Source organism: Eulemur rufifrons, chromosome 9 (genome assembly GCF_041146395.1).
Source record: "Eulemur rufifrons isolate Redbay chromosome 9, OSU_ERuf_1, whole genome shotgun sequence".
Taxonomy (NCBI): Eukaryota; Metazoa; Chordata; class Mammalia; order Primates; family Lemuridae; genus Eulemur; species Eulemur rufifrons.
The window spans coordinates 14,391,218-14,407,183 of NC_090991.1; the positions used below are offsets into that span (position 1 = coordinate 14,391,218).

General features: G+C 39.9%; 1 protein-coding gene across 1 annotated transcript in view; it reads right to left on the reverse strand.

Annotated features, from left to right (window-relative positions):
• Positions 1-14,423, reverse strand: part of PAFAH1B1 (platelet activating factor acetylhydrolase 1b regulatory subunit 1) — a 78,060-nt gene extending 63,637 nt beyond the window's left edge. Inside the window, exon 1 of the mRNA XM_069482143.1 lies at positions 14,067-14,423. The gene's annotated coding sequence lies outside the window, so the exon portion shown is untranslated. The remainder of the gene's footprint in view (positions 1-14,066) is intronic.
• Between the last annotated feature and the right edge of the window lie 1,543 nt (positions 14,424-15,966).

Genomic DNA, 15,966 nt, shown 5'->3' on the forward strand with positions numbered 1-15,966 from the left:
AAACAACCTGAATACCTATTTCTGTAAGTCTAGATTTACAAAGATAACAGGGCATAATCATATATAAGAAATCATATAACACAATAAACTAGACCTATGTATATCAATAAACATCTAGAAAACATTTTGTTAGGTAAAAAAACCAAGTTGTAGACTAATACAGGTACACAGTATAACATTCATGTAAATTCTAACAATCTACAAAGCATTACTGTACACTGCTTGTGGATACACACAAAAGTAATAAAAGTATAAAACACAGAAAAGGATATATAAAACTTTAGGAGGAACTTTACCACTAGGAAGAGGAAGGGGAATGGGATTGGAAAGGGATACACAAAAGAGACAATAATTGTAACTCTATAATGCCTTCTAAAAAAAAAACAGCTCTGAAACAAATATGACAAAATGTTAACATCTGTAAATTCTGGTAGTAGTTATATGGATATTTTGTTATATGACAGCAGGCATTTTTCCTGCACATTTGACATATTCCATAATAAATATAACAACTCAAACTGTAAATATATAAAGTAAAATTTGAAAGAAAAAACAAAAAGGACTTTGCTGACTGAGCAGAGATCTTATGATAGGCCTTCTGACGGGTAAAAAGTTGGGTATATAAATGATGTGAAAGCACTCAGGGAATAAGTCCTATACATTTGAGGCCCTACTATGTAGAATTTTGGAGTCAAAAAGTAAAGGATCTAGTTTTAACTTAGCCACTTATAAACTATGTGACCCTGGACAAGTTTGCAAACTTCCTAAGCCTATTTGCCCACTTATAAAACCGGAGTTAATACTACCACCTACCTCAAACAGTTGTGGTGAAGCTTATCAATGCTCAGGGTTTGTTTACCTTTGCATTTCCCTCACTACACCTCAAGAATAGTTAAGTAGTACAAAGACAATAATTTCACTTTTGCACTTTTACATATAAAGTAAAAGAGACATTGCTTTCCTAGTGTTCAAGGACAGAAAACAAATCATTTTTGCCATCACAAGAAGGCAGAAAGTAAAGGTAGACTACCCTATTAGTATTATAATCCTCTCATCTTAATTGTCTTCATCATCACTCAAGTAATAACAATCAACATTTACTAAGTACTTACTATTTTCTAGGTACTATCTGTCGCCTAGGCTCTTTAAATGCATTAACTGATGTGATAAATCAGATAAAACATTTTATACAAGCTCTAACAAGAGAAAAGTAAGTACCATTACGTTATCAATTCAAAGAAAGTTTCTTCCAGGCGGGAAAAATCAGGAAAGGCTGGCCTGGAAAAGGAGAATCTGGCATGCAGATCTGAAGGATAGATTAGGTTGGAGGGGAGGATAGTAAAAGCAGCAAAAGGAACAGAAAGTATTTTCCTAAAGCTGCATCACAGGACACATGGCAGACAATAAGAAAAAGTATGAAAATGTGAGACAGGTCATATAAGAAAAGTCCTTGAGCGCCCATTTAGGATTAAACTAACATCTATTAAGTACCATGTTTTACCACTGTGCCTTTTCCATTTTCATATATATATTTAATAGTTCATTAAAGACAGTAAAATGCTGATGATGGGTTTTGGCAACAAGTGACTTGAGAACCGTGGTTCAGGAAAATTCATCTGACTGCTTTATGTAACATCCTCCACAACTTCTCCTCTTACTCCCTATTATGGCTAATGACACCCAGTTTCTCAATTCTACTCGGTCACGCAAGTTACAAACCTGAATTGTCTATACTTCCCTCTTTCCATCACACTACTCATTCACATCTGAACCTCCTAAACCTTTCTCCAGTCAACAAGCTTCACTGTCACTGTCTTACTTCAAGTACTAACCATTCTTTCCTGAAAAAGTCTAAGTGACCTCTAAACTCCAATACATATTTCTCATTGCAACCCACATAAACTATCTAAAATATACATAATGTTTGTTTTTGCTTGAAATTATTTAATGAATTCCAAATTGCCTACAAGCTATATAGAATATATTATACCAATTTTATCAATCTGGCTCAGATATGCCTTTCCAGCCTCATATCCTATAATTCTCTCTCTCAAACTACTTAACAGCATACACACACTAATAGTTTTTCATGCTTTCATGCCTGGCATATTGCTGCTCCCTCTACCTAAACCTTCTCCCATGTCCACTCCAATTATTCATTCTTCAAGACTCAGTTCAAATATCATCTTGCAACTGTCTCAAATGGGGAGATCTGATGGGCCCTGCAATAGCCTAAGTGACAGATATCATATACAAGGTACACCACAACTCAGGACAGATTTAAAATATTACATGAGTACACTAAACTTCCTATCCATTTAATCATTTTATTAAAAATATAGAGAAAATTTAAATTCAAAAAAATTCAAATTGTCCAATTTCAATCAAGTTCTTTCTGTTTTACAAAATTTAATGGCAAGAAAAAATATTTTTAAAGTTGGCAAATCTAGAAATAGGAAGCTAAGATTTAACCAAGGAATAACTAGATAAATTAAACATTCTGGCTACCAAAGTTTATCATATATGAATGAACAATGGAAAAATCTGGATATAGAATTAAATTTTAATTTCTCTTTCATGATTCAGCAGTCACTTCAAATTTTTACAATATTACCATGGTGCTATGATCCTTCTAATTACAAATCTCAACATAAAGATATAACATAAAAACAACATAATAAAATCATGAATATTCAAGCTTTCTGACTCTTTGGACTTGAGCTAAATGAATTTTTAGCATAATAGTATGTCCTTAAAGAGAAATTACCTCTACCAACTAAAAAAAAACAGCAGGGCCTATAAATTTAGATTAAAAACTATCTCAGGTCTCATTTAGTTCTCATTTTTATGGATGCATCATAATATACTCCCAAAGCATCAAATAACACTAGCATAGAAGATATCTAACACCCAAAGTTCTTTAAAAGAATAAATACTGCTTTTAAAAATGTTAGAAATAATACTTTATGTGGAAGTCAACCTTGACTCTTTTCTTTCTTCCTCTATATCCAATTATCTTGTCCTGTCAATTTTACCTCCTCAGTTTTTGTTGAATTATTCTCCTTCTATCCACCCTTACCACCACTACTACTACCATACTTCACATTACCTTACCCAGATTAATTTCAACAGATCTCCCTAAATCCAGTCTTGCCCTGTTAACATTTATCTGCTACACAGCCCCCAGAGTCATCTATCGAAAGAACATAGCACTTCTCTACTTAAAAATAATCCTTCATTGGCTCCCTACTTTTCATTTATTTAACAAATATTTATATAGCACTTACTATATGCTAGGTACTGTTTTAAGTGTTTTATAAACATTCATTTACTCCTCACAACAACCTAGAAGAATTTAACGAGCCCAATGCAATCCAGCTATATAAGCAGCAGAGCGGAAGTTAAACCCCACATACCCACACTCCAATCTGGGCTCTTATCCACCATTCTGTGCTGCCTCCCTATTTCCTAAAGTCCACATGCTTTAAAACAGTTTATAAGGTCTTTGATTAGTGTCTGGCCCCTGCCCACATTTCAAGTTTCATTTCTAATCAAATCTCACCCTGCTGACACTTCAGTAACACCGAGCCCCTTGTAATACATGCCTTCCCCCTCTGCACTTTGTGAACTTTATGACTCACTCTACTCTTGCTGTCCTTTCTGTCTCAAGCACCTTCTAGTAGTACCTCTGCACAGTTCCTGTAACAGAGTTCACTGAATACATTTTGACGAAAGAATGAACTGTTTAATGTCTCAAAGTTATAAGCAATAATAAACAAAAATTTTGTTATTAATTACACTGGCTAGACAATGAAACACCAAATGTCTTAGAATTCAGGTCTCAACGCCTGTAATCCTAGCACCCTGGGAGGCCAAGATCGGAGGATCATTTGAGCTCAGGAGTTCGACACCAGCCTGAGCAAGAGCCAGACCCCGTCTCTACCAAAAATAGAAAGAAATTATATGGACAACTAAAAATATATATAGAAAAAATTAGCCAGGCATGGGGGCGCGTGCCTGTAGTTCCAGCTACTCGGGAGGCTGAGGCAGAAGGATTGCTTGAGCCCAGGAGTCTGAGGTTGCTGTGAGCTAGGCTGACGCCACGGCACTCTAGTCTGGGCAATAGATGAGACTCTGTCTCAAAAAAAAAAAAAAGAAAAAAGAAAAGAAAGAATTCCAAGTTTCCAATATACTGAATTAATTACCCATTAAAACACACAGACAATAACCAAAAAAACCCTCCCCAACCTTGGTACTACTCCCCATTTCTTATCACTTCATAACATCCACTCAGTAGTACCCAAACAAAAAACCACATCAATTCCTCACTTTCCTCATTCCTTACCCCCCTCATTCCCCATATCCAACTAATTTTATACATACTGAACGAAGCCTCTCAAATCCATTCTTTCAATCTGTACTTCCACTTAAATAGTCTCTTCATGGGTCTCCTGGCCTCCACAGCTGCACCTTCCACAATGCTGACAGCTGCCTTTCTAAAAGGCAAATCTAATGATGGCACTTATCATAACTTAAAAATCTCTACTGGTAGCCAAAGGACAAAAGCAGTGGTTCTCAAAAACAATCAATTGAAAAATGCAGATATCCCTGGTGCCACTTCTAGGAATTCTGATTGTACAAGTCTAAGATGGAGCCTGGAAATATGCATTTTTATCAGGTAATTTCAATGTAAATGGTTCATGTACCACCCCGTTCTCAGGGAAAGTACTTATTCCTTCACTCTCACCCTGCACTCCAGCCATACCGAGCTACATGGAGGTTCCCTTTCCCACCAAGCTGTACTTATGAGACTGTGTACAAATTACTTCCTCTGCCAAGAATATCCTCCCCACCGACCACAATGTGAAAAGCTTTCTTCAAAAATGTTCAACCAATATCTTTTTCAAGGCTTCCTTGAAAATGCTAAGCTTTCATATATCACCAAGTACATACTTTGATTATAGCAGTTAAAAATATATACATATATACACACAAACATATATGACACCTTTGCATGTCAAACACATTTATAAACTTTAAGATCTTTGAGGGCAGGTGCAGACAATCATGTTTGTATTCCCAATGCTTAGTATATAATACAGCTAAATAAATATTCGCTGGAGAGAAAAATGATGAAAATTTAAAAGAATAAAATATACAGTGGTGTTACATAATTTTTTTAAAAGTAGAAACCCAATGAAGTTCTCCATACAAGTATTAAAATAGAGGGAAAAACTGAAAACCGCAAGAACTGTAATAACTACAATTCTCAAGAATTATCTTGTCCTCAAATTATATATTCTCTTTAATGTAAAATAAATATCTCTTTCAGAACATGGATCTACCAGTTCTGTAGATAAGAGTCTAATCAGTCAAAATATTTTGTTTGCTGCTGCAATATTTAAATTTTATTTTGGAAGCCAGGTGTGGTGGCTTATTCCTGTATTTCCAGCTACTCAGGAGGCTGAGATGGGAGGATCACTTGAGGCGAGGAGTTTGAGGAAAACCTGGACAATATATCAAGAACTTGTCTCTATTAAAGTAAAAAATAAGATAAAATTTATTTGAGGGAAAGGAAAGAACAGGGTGAATTCAAATACTATCATAAAACCCATGACTAAGATAGCCCATTTGCTTTGCTCCTGAGATCACAACAGTCTCCCTCTAAACAAGCTCCCAAATGAAGAGCTCTTCTCTAAAATTCCAACTCCTATTTACAGCCCATGTAACTTAACATCAGACTGGATAGCCAACACTGAGTTTTATTCTCAGACTAATTTCTAGAGGAATACATATTTCATAGCTTCTTCAAAGGCTTCTCTGATCTTTATTCTTTAAACAATTATGTGCATTAAAACACTGTATTTTAAAACACAAACTAGAAAAAACTGGAGCTATCTAAATTAGTAATATTTAAAATTCTAGGTCAGGCGTGGTGGCTCACACCTATAATCCTAGCACTTTGGGAGGCTGAGGCAGGAGGAATCACTCAAGGTCAGGAGTTTGAGACCAGCCTGAGCAAGAGCAAGACCTCATCTCTACAAGAAATATAAAAATTAGCCGGGCTCAGTGGTGCATGCCTGTAGTCCCAGCTACCTGGGAAGCTGAGGGAGGAGGATCACTTGAACCCAGCAATGTGACATTGCAGTGAGCTATGAACTACACTCTAGCCCCGGCAACGGAGCAAGACCCTGTCTCCAAAACAACAAAAAATTCTAAACAAAATTTTCTGACAGTTAAATATGTAAGTTATTTTAATAACTGAGGAGAGAAGATCAATCTGCCTTACAGAAGAATTCCAAATAATATATGTAAATGCTCTCCTGTCCAGGAGATAGAACTTGACCAGCTTCATAAGGACAAAGTAGGGAAGGGAAAAGTAGTAACTTTATGGTAGAGAAAATTGGCAAACATCACATTAAACAAGTGATGAAGGTTAAAATCACCAGTGATATTTGTGGGTACTATGCAGCCTCTGATATGGTGTAATGAGAAGTAAACTTCACCTCTGTCACATTTTGTCCAGAAAACTCAAAACCCCAGTCTAATTTATGAAAAAAACATCAGACAAATCCAGTTTGGAAGACATTCTATAGGACACCTGACCAGTACTACTCAAGACTGTCATGGTCATGAAAAAAAAGAAAGAAAGACTGAGAAACCATCACAGACCAGAAGAGACTGGGGAGATACGACAACCAAATGCAATGCAGTACCTTACACTGAAAGTGGAACAGAAGAGAGGACATCAGTGAAAAAACTGGTGAAATCCAAATAGTCTGAAGTTTAGTTAACAGTGATACACCAAGGTTAGTGTCTTAATTTTGACAAATGCACCACAGAAATCTAAGATGTTACCAATGAGGAAAACTGGGTGTAGGGTATATTGAAAAACTCTCTAGACTATCTTTTCAACTTTTCTATACATCTAAAATGATTCCAGGCCGGGCACAATGGCTCATGCCTGCAATCCTAGCATTCTGGGAGGCCAAGGCAGGAGGATCACTTGAGGTCAGGAGTTCAAGACTAGCCTGAGCAAGAGTGAGACCCTGTCTACACTAAAAAATAGAAAGAAATTAGCAGGACAACTAAAAATATATAGAAAAAATTAGCCAGGCATGGTGGTGCCTGCCTGCAGTCCCAGCTACTCGGGAGGCTGAGGCAGGAGGATCGCTTGAGCCCAGGAGTTTGAGGTTGCTGTGAGCTAGGCTGACGCCATGGCACTCTAGCCTGGGCAACAGAGTGAGACTCTGTCTCAAAAAAAAGATTCCAGGCCGGGCGCGGTGGCTCACGCCTGTGATCCTAGCACTCTGGGAGGCCGAGGTGGGCAGATCGTTTGAGCTCAGGAGTTCGAGACCAGCCTGAGCAAGAGCGAGACCCCGTCTCTACTAAAAATAGAAAGAAATTATATGGACAGCTAAAAATATATATAGAAAAAATTAGCCAGGCATGGTGGTGCATGCCTGTAGTCCCAGCTACTCGGGAGGCAGAGGCAGAAGGATCGCTTGAGCTCAGGAGTTTGAGGTTGCTGTGAGCTAGGCTGATGCCACGGCACTCACTCTAGCCTGGGCAACAGAGTGAGACTCTGTCTCAAAAAAAAAAAAAAAAAAAGATTCCAAAATAAAAAGTTTATTTTTTAAAAAAAGAAACACTGTAGATTTAAATTAATAATATACTTAAAATTTCAAACAAAAATTCTCATTGTTAAAATAAATGTAAATTATACTTTGCAGTTTAAATAAAATACTTATTTGAAATATAGTTTTATATCAAAAACCTGGATTTTTCCATCTAGCATTGATTTACATAGCCCATTTTGTTCACTAAGAAGCCATCACTGGTTTCAGACATATATAATGGATAGCAAAGAAGAAAGAATCCCCAGCACTAATTTTAAAGAAATATGCTTAAAACTATAAAAACTGAATCAGGCACAGTGGCTCATGCCTGTAATTCCAGCTACATGAGAGGCTGAGATAAGCTTGAAACTAGCCTGGGCAACATAGGAAACACAGTCTCTAAAAAACAAACAAACAAACAAAAAAAAACCAAACGAACTATATTAACATACTTAACATGCAGAGTTATGTGGTAAAATTCTGTTAAATTAATTCTCTTCCTAAAAAAGAGAGCCCCTAATAATAAACATTTATTGAATATTTACAGACCTTTTATCATTTAATAGTCACAAATACCCCATGAATTAGATAGGGTCAACATAATCCATTTATAGGTAAGGAATTTTGCCTAAGGTACATTGCCAGAAAACTGTGAAGATTAGAATCTAAAATATTCACACTTTGGGGAGATCACTTGAAGCCAGGGTGGCCAGCCTGAGCAACACAGCAAGAGGCCATCTCTACAAAAAATAAAAAACATAGTCAGGCAAGGTGGCACACACCTGTAGTCCCAGCTTGAACCCAAGAGTTGGAGGCTGCAGTGAACTATGATCTTGCCATTGCACTCTAGCTCTAGCCTGTGTGACAGTGAGACTCCGACTCCTTAAAAAAAAAAAAAATAAAATAAAATAAATAAAATAAAATATTCACATATGTTTTTAGCCAACAGCTTTTTTTATTTTCTCTGACACTGCTAAATGTATAGCCTTTTCCCACCCTTAAAAAATAAGTTAAGCTAGATGTACATGCAGCAGCAAGAGTAGGTCATAAAAAACAGTGTTGAGACCAGGCATGGTGGCTCAGGTAATCCCAACACTTCTGGAGGCTGAGGCAGGGAGATCATTTTGAGGCCAGAAGTTCTAGATCAGACTGGGCAACATAGCAAGACCCCATCCCTAACAACAACAACAAAAATTAGGCGGGCACAGTGGTGCACGCCTATAGAACCAGCTACTCAGGAGGCTGAGGTGGGAGGATTGTTTGAGCTCAGGAGTTCGAGACCAGCCTGAGCAAGACCAAGACACTCTCTCTACTAAAAAAAATAGAAAAAAAAATTAGCCAGGCAACTAAAAAAAGAAAAAATTAGCTGGGCATGGTGGTGCATGCCTGTAGTCCCAGCTACTTGGGAGGCCGAGACAAGAAGATCGCTTGAGCCCAGGAGTTTGAGATTGCAGTGAGCTAGACTGACGCCAGGGCACTCTAGGCACCCTAGCTGGAGCAACAGAGTGAGACTCAATCTCAAAAAAAAAAAGACTCTCAGAAAATTTCTTGGCCTCAGTTAACTGTCAATTCTTGTCAACTTAAGAGCCCCCAAAGCAGATAATCAAAATGTATAGATAATTTGTCCAGTTAATTAACTTCTTATACTTGAGACTTTTGTGGAATTGTGACCCTTTTCCTGGGACAACATAAAATCTCTGGATAGGAAGCATAAACACTCTTCCCTCCTTCACCCTAATTCTAGAGAGATCACTGGAGTTAACTATTACAAAGAACTTTAGGATAACACATTTCTTTTCACACAACCCTGCATTCTTATTAACACTATCTGTAAAGCAGTATTAGGCACTTTCTGGGAGAACCTACACAAATGCCTAAGGCCTTATGCATGCAAAATAGTCAACAAGACCACATGTTAACAAAAGCCAATTTAAATGATGCAGGCAATAAATGCCAACAATTTTCACCATTTTAGAAAAGAAAGAAATTAACAAAGATAAGGAATCCAATAGTTATAAAAAGAAAATGGAATGTATCATCATGCAAGGCGATACCCAAGTGGTTGGTTCAGTGACTGTAATATTTATGTCATTCTAGCCACTAACCTAACATGTGACTTTAGGAAAAGAAATTCTCTGGATTTTAGTTCTCTCATCCATAAAAATACCAACCTACCTTAAAAAGTAGCTGACAGAACAAGTTAAAATGAGTACCAAGTTCCACATTTACAAAGTTCTAGAGAAACGTTTATGACAATGTTAAATGACAACACTTTAGAGAGTATCTTTCGAGAAGTATCCTTGACAAATGCAGATGAGTCCTAACTGGGTAAGTTTCAACCAAAAGCCACCATCTTTTAAAGAGAAAACAATAAAGCAAAATAATAATAAGCACTTATGATGCCTGCATCCAATGAGTATAAAGCATTTCATAAATATCAATTAAAATCTATAACTGCTGTGCCGAGGTTAAAAATTATAATATATACATAGCAGAAGTTAAACTAAGGTTCCGTTTAAATGATTAGCCAAAGTGTCATAACAAACCAGCAACAAAATTAGAACAATCCAAAAAGTCTTCACTGCAGTTAACTATTAGGCTTACATAATACAGCATCTTTCTTCATGAAATATATATTTCTCAAAATGTTTGGCCTTCAACAACTAGGAGTCACTCTATAGCTAAGCATTTACAGAACAGCAGGTTTGCTTTTTCTTTTCAGAATTCATATTGTATACCATTAGTTTGATTTTAAATAGAGTAACTTTATAAGTAAAAACAGTAACAGTTGTATTGTAGAAGGCATAAGAACAGTGGCAAAGTTCCATTTCAAAATTTAACTCTCTCTCTCTTTCCAGAGTACATAAAAACAGGTTACCTGTCATAATGAAATATTTTCATAACAGAGCCTTAGAGGCAAGTCAAAAATCTTTTTTAGGACCACAAGTAGAAATGTCCAGCTTGGTTTTAAAACCAATTGAGCCTCAAGTCTCTCTGGCAAGAGAGTACATGACTCACTGCTTTAGAACTCAATGGGAAGAACTAGAAAATTCTCTTTGCCCTAAGATTTTGCTTTGGATTTGTTTTTTAAGATATCTCCATCTTAACGTCGACAACTTCCATAGTTTCTATGGCTTATTTATTAAGATAACAAATTGTGAATAATATGAATCACATGTAAACAAAAGGTCATACTTTTTCCTGGATATTTATAAAATATAAACCATACAGTAAAGTCATTCATATATGTGTATATAAATATAAAATCTGTTACTTAGTATATAATCAAGAGAGAAAGTTATATTCTTCTAAAAAAATAGAATACAGACAATGAAACATGTATGTTCTAGCCAGAAAGCCAAAAATTATGAGATACTGATTATTGCTTCCCAGAAACATCTTGAAATCTCTTTTACACTAGAAATATTTTATCTGGAAAAATAGATACCAAATAATTCTACTAAAAAATTTAACTTATCCCAATCTCCTTAAAAGTTTTATAAATACAGGATTATAAAAACTGATCTCCAAATTAAGCACAAGATTCTGCCAATGTATCGGAAACATACACACACACATTTGGAACTAAAGCTCTCTTACTCAAGGCAAATTATCTTAAGCTCTTGATCAATAATCTACTGAAAAATCACCACTCTTAGTGTGCTTTTATACCTACGAATAGTAGGGATGGGGCTATGTCAGACATGTGATATAGTCAACTATCATTCCCAATCTTACTCTTTCCTCACCATATTAACCCTTCTACTTTCTAATCACATTAAAAAGAACAAAAATATAAAAATATATCATACATTGACAAACATTCATAAGGCCCATCAAAATCACATTTACCACATAAATTTGAAATTCTTTTAAAGATGTCTGTCTATTCGTGTGAATGCTTGATACAAGACATTAAAGTGACCTACCCCTTCTATGGCAGTATCTCACAAAAAGGTCCCTTTCAAGAGGCAACACAAGAGAAAAGATCTATATAAAGAGCCTTTAATGCAAATGCCTTATTTTTTTTCTCATCTTTGATGTTCATTATTTAAAAATCCCAGATAGACTTACTGCTCTAACGCAAACTAAAGTAAAACAACCGTAGCGTTCTTATTAGATTTTTGCAGTATACGTGTACCTAATACTGTTTCTTGCCAAATACTTCTGAGAATCATTAATTTATACTTATTTGACTAAAACAAAAACATTAACAAGGGTGTGTATATGTATCTTTTTATACACACATAGATAAATATGCAGACAATAAATGTCTACTTTAAAGCAGGACACTGCTTTTTATCCCAATCATTCAATGCCTATCTCGCAAAAAGGTGAAAACGTAAGATTTTAGGATTTACTAAAGAGAAATGCCTTTGTTGTAGCAACAATTAGTATGAAATAACCTTACAAAACATAAGCAAGAGAAAGACGCTATGAAAGGGCAATCTAGCATTTCACAGCTTCTGCTCCCTTACTCCACCCAGTCTTCTCAGCTCAATGGCTGTTCACAGCATCCACAAATATTAGCCCATTTTTTTAAAAGAAGTGTGTGTGAGGGAGATACCAAAATAGGGCTTGCTCCATAAAAATCAACAAATACAGAATATTTTATGTGAAAAACTGTGTACTTCTCTCTGACTTTAAAAATATATACTAGCTTTAAATTTCTTTTAGGAGATTCTCCCCTTCTGAAAAATCCAAACAATGATCATTTGTGAACATGAAAGAATAAATCACCCTAATACAGACTACTCTTCTGTCTTAATAAAAACTGCAAATTGCAACGGCCAATTAGTTTGTGAAACCGTGTCCTGAAAGACACCCATTAGAGATGAAAAGCTAGCTAATGCCTTAAAACCAAATCAGAATTTTTTAAGTAAAAGCTTTTAATGTATATTCAACATCAGCAACATACCCAAGCAGGAAATTTTCCTGATTAAGAGATTGGACCCTGCAGCAATCAAGCCCTGCTGCAGCAAAAAAAAAAAAAAAAAAAAAAAAAAAAAAAATTTAAGCAAACACTACCGTGGCAAGAGGGGAGGGATGACATTATTACTGGTATGAAAGGCCCAAGCACTGTCTCCTCCGCCCTAGCCCAGAAAAAAAAAAACAAACCCCACACAAAACAACCCACCCCCTAACAAAAATAGAACTGCCAAAAATGGCACAAATTTTTTGTTTAGACTTTAAAACGTTATGAATCTCAAGGATTGTGTGCTTAAAGCAGAGGTCGAAATAACTGTAATATCTCTCTTTCTCCCGACTGCCTCTTAAGGAAAGGGGGAGGGGGAGACCTTGGCATGACATCGCCCATTAGGAACAGGACCACAAATCTGGTCCTTCGCTTCAAAAGCACTATTTTTTAACCAAAGGATTGATATAAACTGGACCCAAACCCCAACTCCAACCGAAAATTTCCTGCCCTGCTCCCAAAGAGTTTCTTGCTAAGTCACTGAAGAAAAGGAGAATAACAAATAAAGCCAAGGCACCTTGCTCTCTCCTATCTCAGATACCGAAAGCCTCCTCCTCGCTACTGTTACGTTTAGAGAGACAGAGACAAAATCTGCCCACCACCTCAAATGCATTTTCTCACCTGGGAGCTAAAGAGGGTAAACATACACAGGCACTGAGTTTCCCAAAGGAGTGGGGAGATTAGATTAGATGAAGGGGAATGGCAAAGGGCCTCGAAGCTCAATGTTAACAACGTCAAAAGGCAACTCCCGTTCGAGGAGCCGGTGGCAGAAAGGAAAATCCTGTCTGATTCGGTGGGTGGATGCTGCAGATTGTTCGGTGGGGTCGGGCCGCTCCTCCTCGGTGGGGACGGAGGCCGGACCACCGCACTGGGGTGCCAGGGAGGCGGTGGGCCATCCTCCTCAGGTCAACCCCATCCTAAGGACAGGTGGGGGACGGAACGCCTGGAAGGCCCTGTGGGTGCCCAGGAGACGCGGGGCTGAGCCTGGTCCCCAAGCCGATAACCGCGGGTAGGGTGGGGACTGCGGAGCTCGCCTCCGCGGCCGGAGAGAGAAGGGCCGAGCCCTTTCCCCAAGATCAGAGAGCGACCTGCTCCCCACGCCCTTCCTACCCAAGAATACTTTTCTTGCTAAGTCACCGAGGGAGGAGAGTGATCCCTTCTCGGGGAGGGCCGCGGGTGGAGTCGCGGCGGCCCGGCACCCCCGGCGCCCGGGCCGGGGAGGAGGGGAGCGAGGGCAGCGCCCTCCCCGGCCAGTTCCCCCTCCTCCCGTGTCTCTCACTCAACGGCCGTCGCGGCCGCCATTTTGAGAGCGAAGAGAGAAGAAGAAGGAGGCGGCGGCGGCGGCAGGGGGAGGGGAGAATGGGAGGGAGGGGACCGGCGCAGCCACATCGTCAGGCCGCCGGGCCCGGCCTGCAGCCGCCCGAGCGCAGTGGAAGGGACAGAGTGGAGGGCGCAGACCCTCGCCGCCTTACCGGAGCGCTGCACCGCCGCCTCCGCAGGGCCTCTTCCGTCCTTCACTCCCATCCACCGGCGGGGGAGGGGGGAGGGAGAGGGAAGGGAGGAAGGAGGGAGGGAGGGAAGGAGGGAGGGGGAGGATGGCGCGCTGGGCCCGGTCCCGGGGAGGGGGAGGGGAGGGGAGCGGGCGGGCTCCTCAGCCGTTCCGGGGCTCGAGCCCAAGCCCGGCGCTTGCGGTTTCTCTCGCACGCGCCCGAGCGCTGCCCTCCTTCTCCTTCTCGCTCTCTAGACCCTCCGGTCGCTGCTCGTTCGCTCGCTCACTCGCTATCTCGGCCGCCGGACTCCGCCGCCGCCCCGCCGCTCCAGCTCCGTCTGTCACAGGAGCTGCCCCAACGCCCTGACGTCACCGCGCCGCCGCCACCGCCGCCGCCCCAGACCAGCCAGGAAGAGGGAGGGGAGGAGGCCGGGAGCGGAGGAAGGGCTGGGGCGCATGCGCCGGCCGGGCCGGGCCTGAGCCGCGCTGCCTTCCTCCTAGCGGGCTGGCGCCCAGGCGCTGCCTAGGGGCCGGCGGGCGAGTTTGCGCAGGAGGTGCTGCTTCTCACGCTCTTCACGCCTCTGTAACCTTGGGGAAGGCTCTTTTTTCCTAGACCCTCGTCTCACTGTGGCGGCCCCTTACGGACTCCAGCTCTGCTTACCTTCCCGCCCCGCTTTTGCCCTCATACGACGCTCTCCCGGCTTCCCCTGCCGACGGCGGGGGCCGGTTGGCACCGTGCATTCCGGGCCCGCGAGGCTGAGTAGCGGAGCCCGGGCGGGCTGCCGCCCCTTCTGCCTCTGGCCTGCGAGATTATTCCCCAGTTTGGGGGGAGACAAGGGAGGGGAGTAGGTTGGTTGGCTTGCGAGGAGGAGCTGTTGATGTTCAAAGGCAGATGGAATGCCTTGTCTTCATTTCTTTTATAGGTTTTAAATTGGGAGGATTCGCTTTTAGATGTGATTCAGCTATTCTTTTCCTTAGTCTCTCTCTCTCTCTCTCTCTCTCTCACACACACACAGACGACTCTCGAAATCTGGAAACTGACACCTAAAGAAAGACCTGAAACTTTATCCCTGTAAGGAATGTCTGTGTGTGTTTGCTAAATTATGGGTTGAAATATTGATGACTAAGAAGTCCTGGGCATTTGTAGTCAGTTTATTCCACACAGAGACCCTTGATTTTTAGAAAGCGAGATTTGGGGTTCGGAATAATTCCATATGGGATATTCTTTTAATATGAGGTATCGAATGAGGTTATTTCATCGTTTATTTGTATTGTCTAAGAAAACTTTTCCTGGAACATAGGCTTAAGCTTGTGTTTCATTACTTCCCTTTATGTAGGTAAATATATGCACTGCATTTGGGAAACAGCAGTTAATGAAAGAGAGGACTTAGGTGTGAGTCTTAGATCAGCCACTTACCAGAAGTGTGACCTTGGGTAAATTACCATACCTCTCTTTGGCCTTGGTTTCTCTACAAAATATACCTAATAACTAACTTTTAAGGCTTTTGTAAGAATGAGAGGAGATGCTGCACTTGCAAAGTATCTCACCTTAGCGGGGACTCGTAGGTAACTCATGTAACCATTGCTGTTGCTTGATACCAAAACAAGTTTCCTTTTATCAAGAAAGGTTGCCTCTATCCCTGGCTCTGTTCAAAAGGAACATGAGCCAATGTGTGTAGGGTTTGGCTTTTGCCTTCATGAAGGCAGGCGACTAAATCAAATGGTCTCTGGGAAAGCCTTTTCTGGGTTTACAGTTATGGAATTTTCTAGTTAAATAAAGACAACAAGATGAGGCACAGAGCTTTGGTCTGTGCTGTTTACTCAGGTCCAGTAACGGTCAATACACAATAAATTAAATCCCTTTGTTCTAAGAATCCACCCTT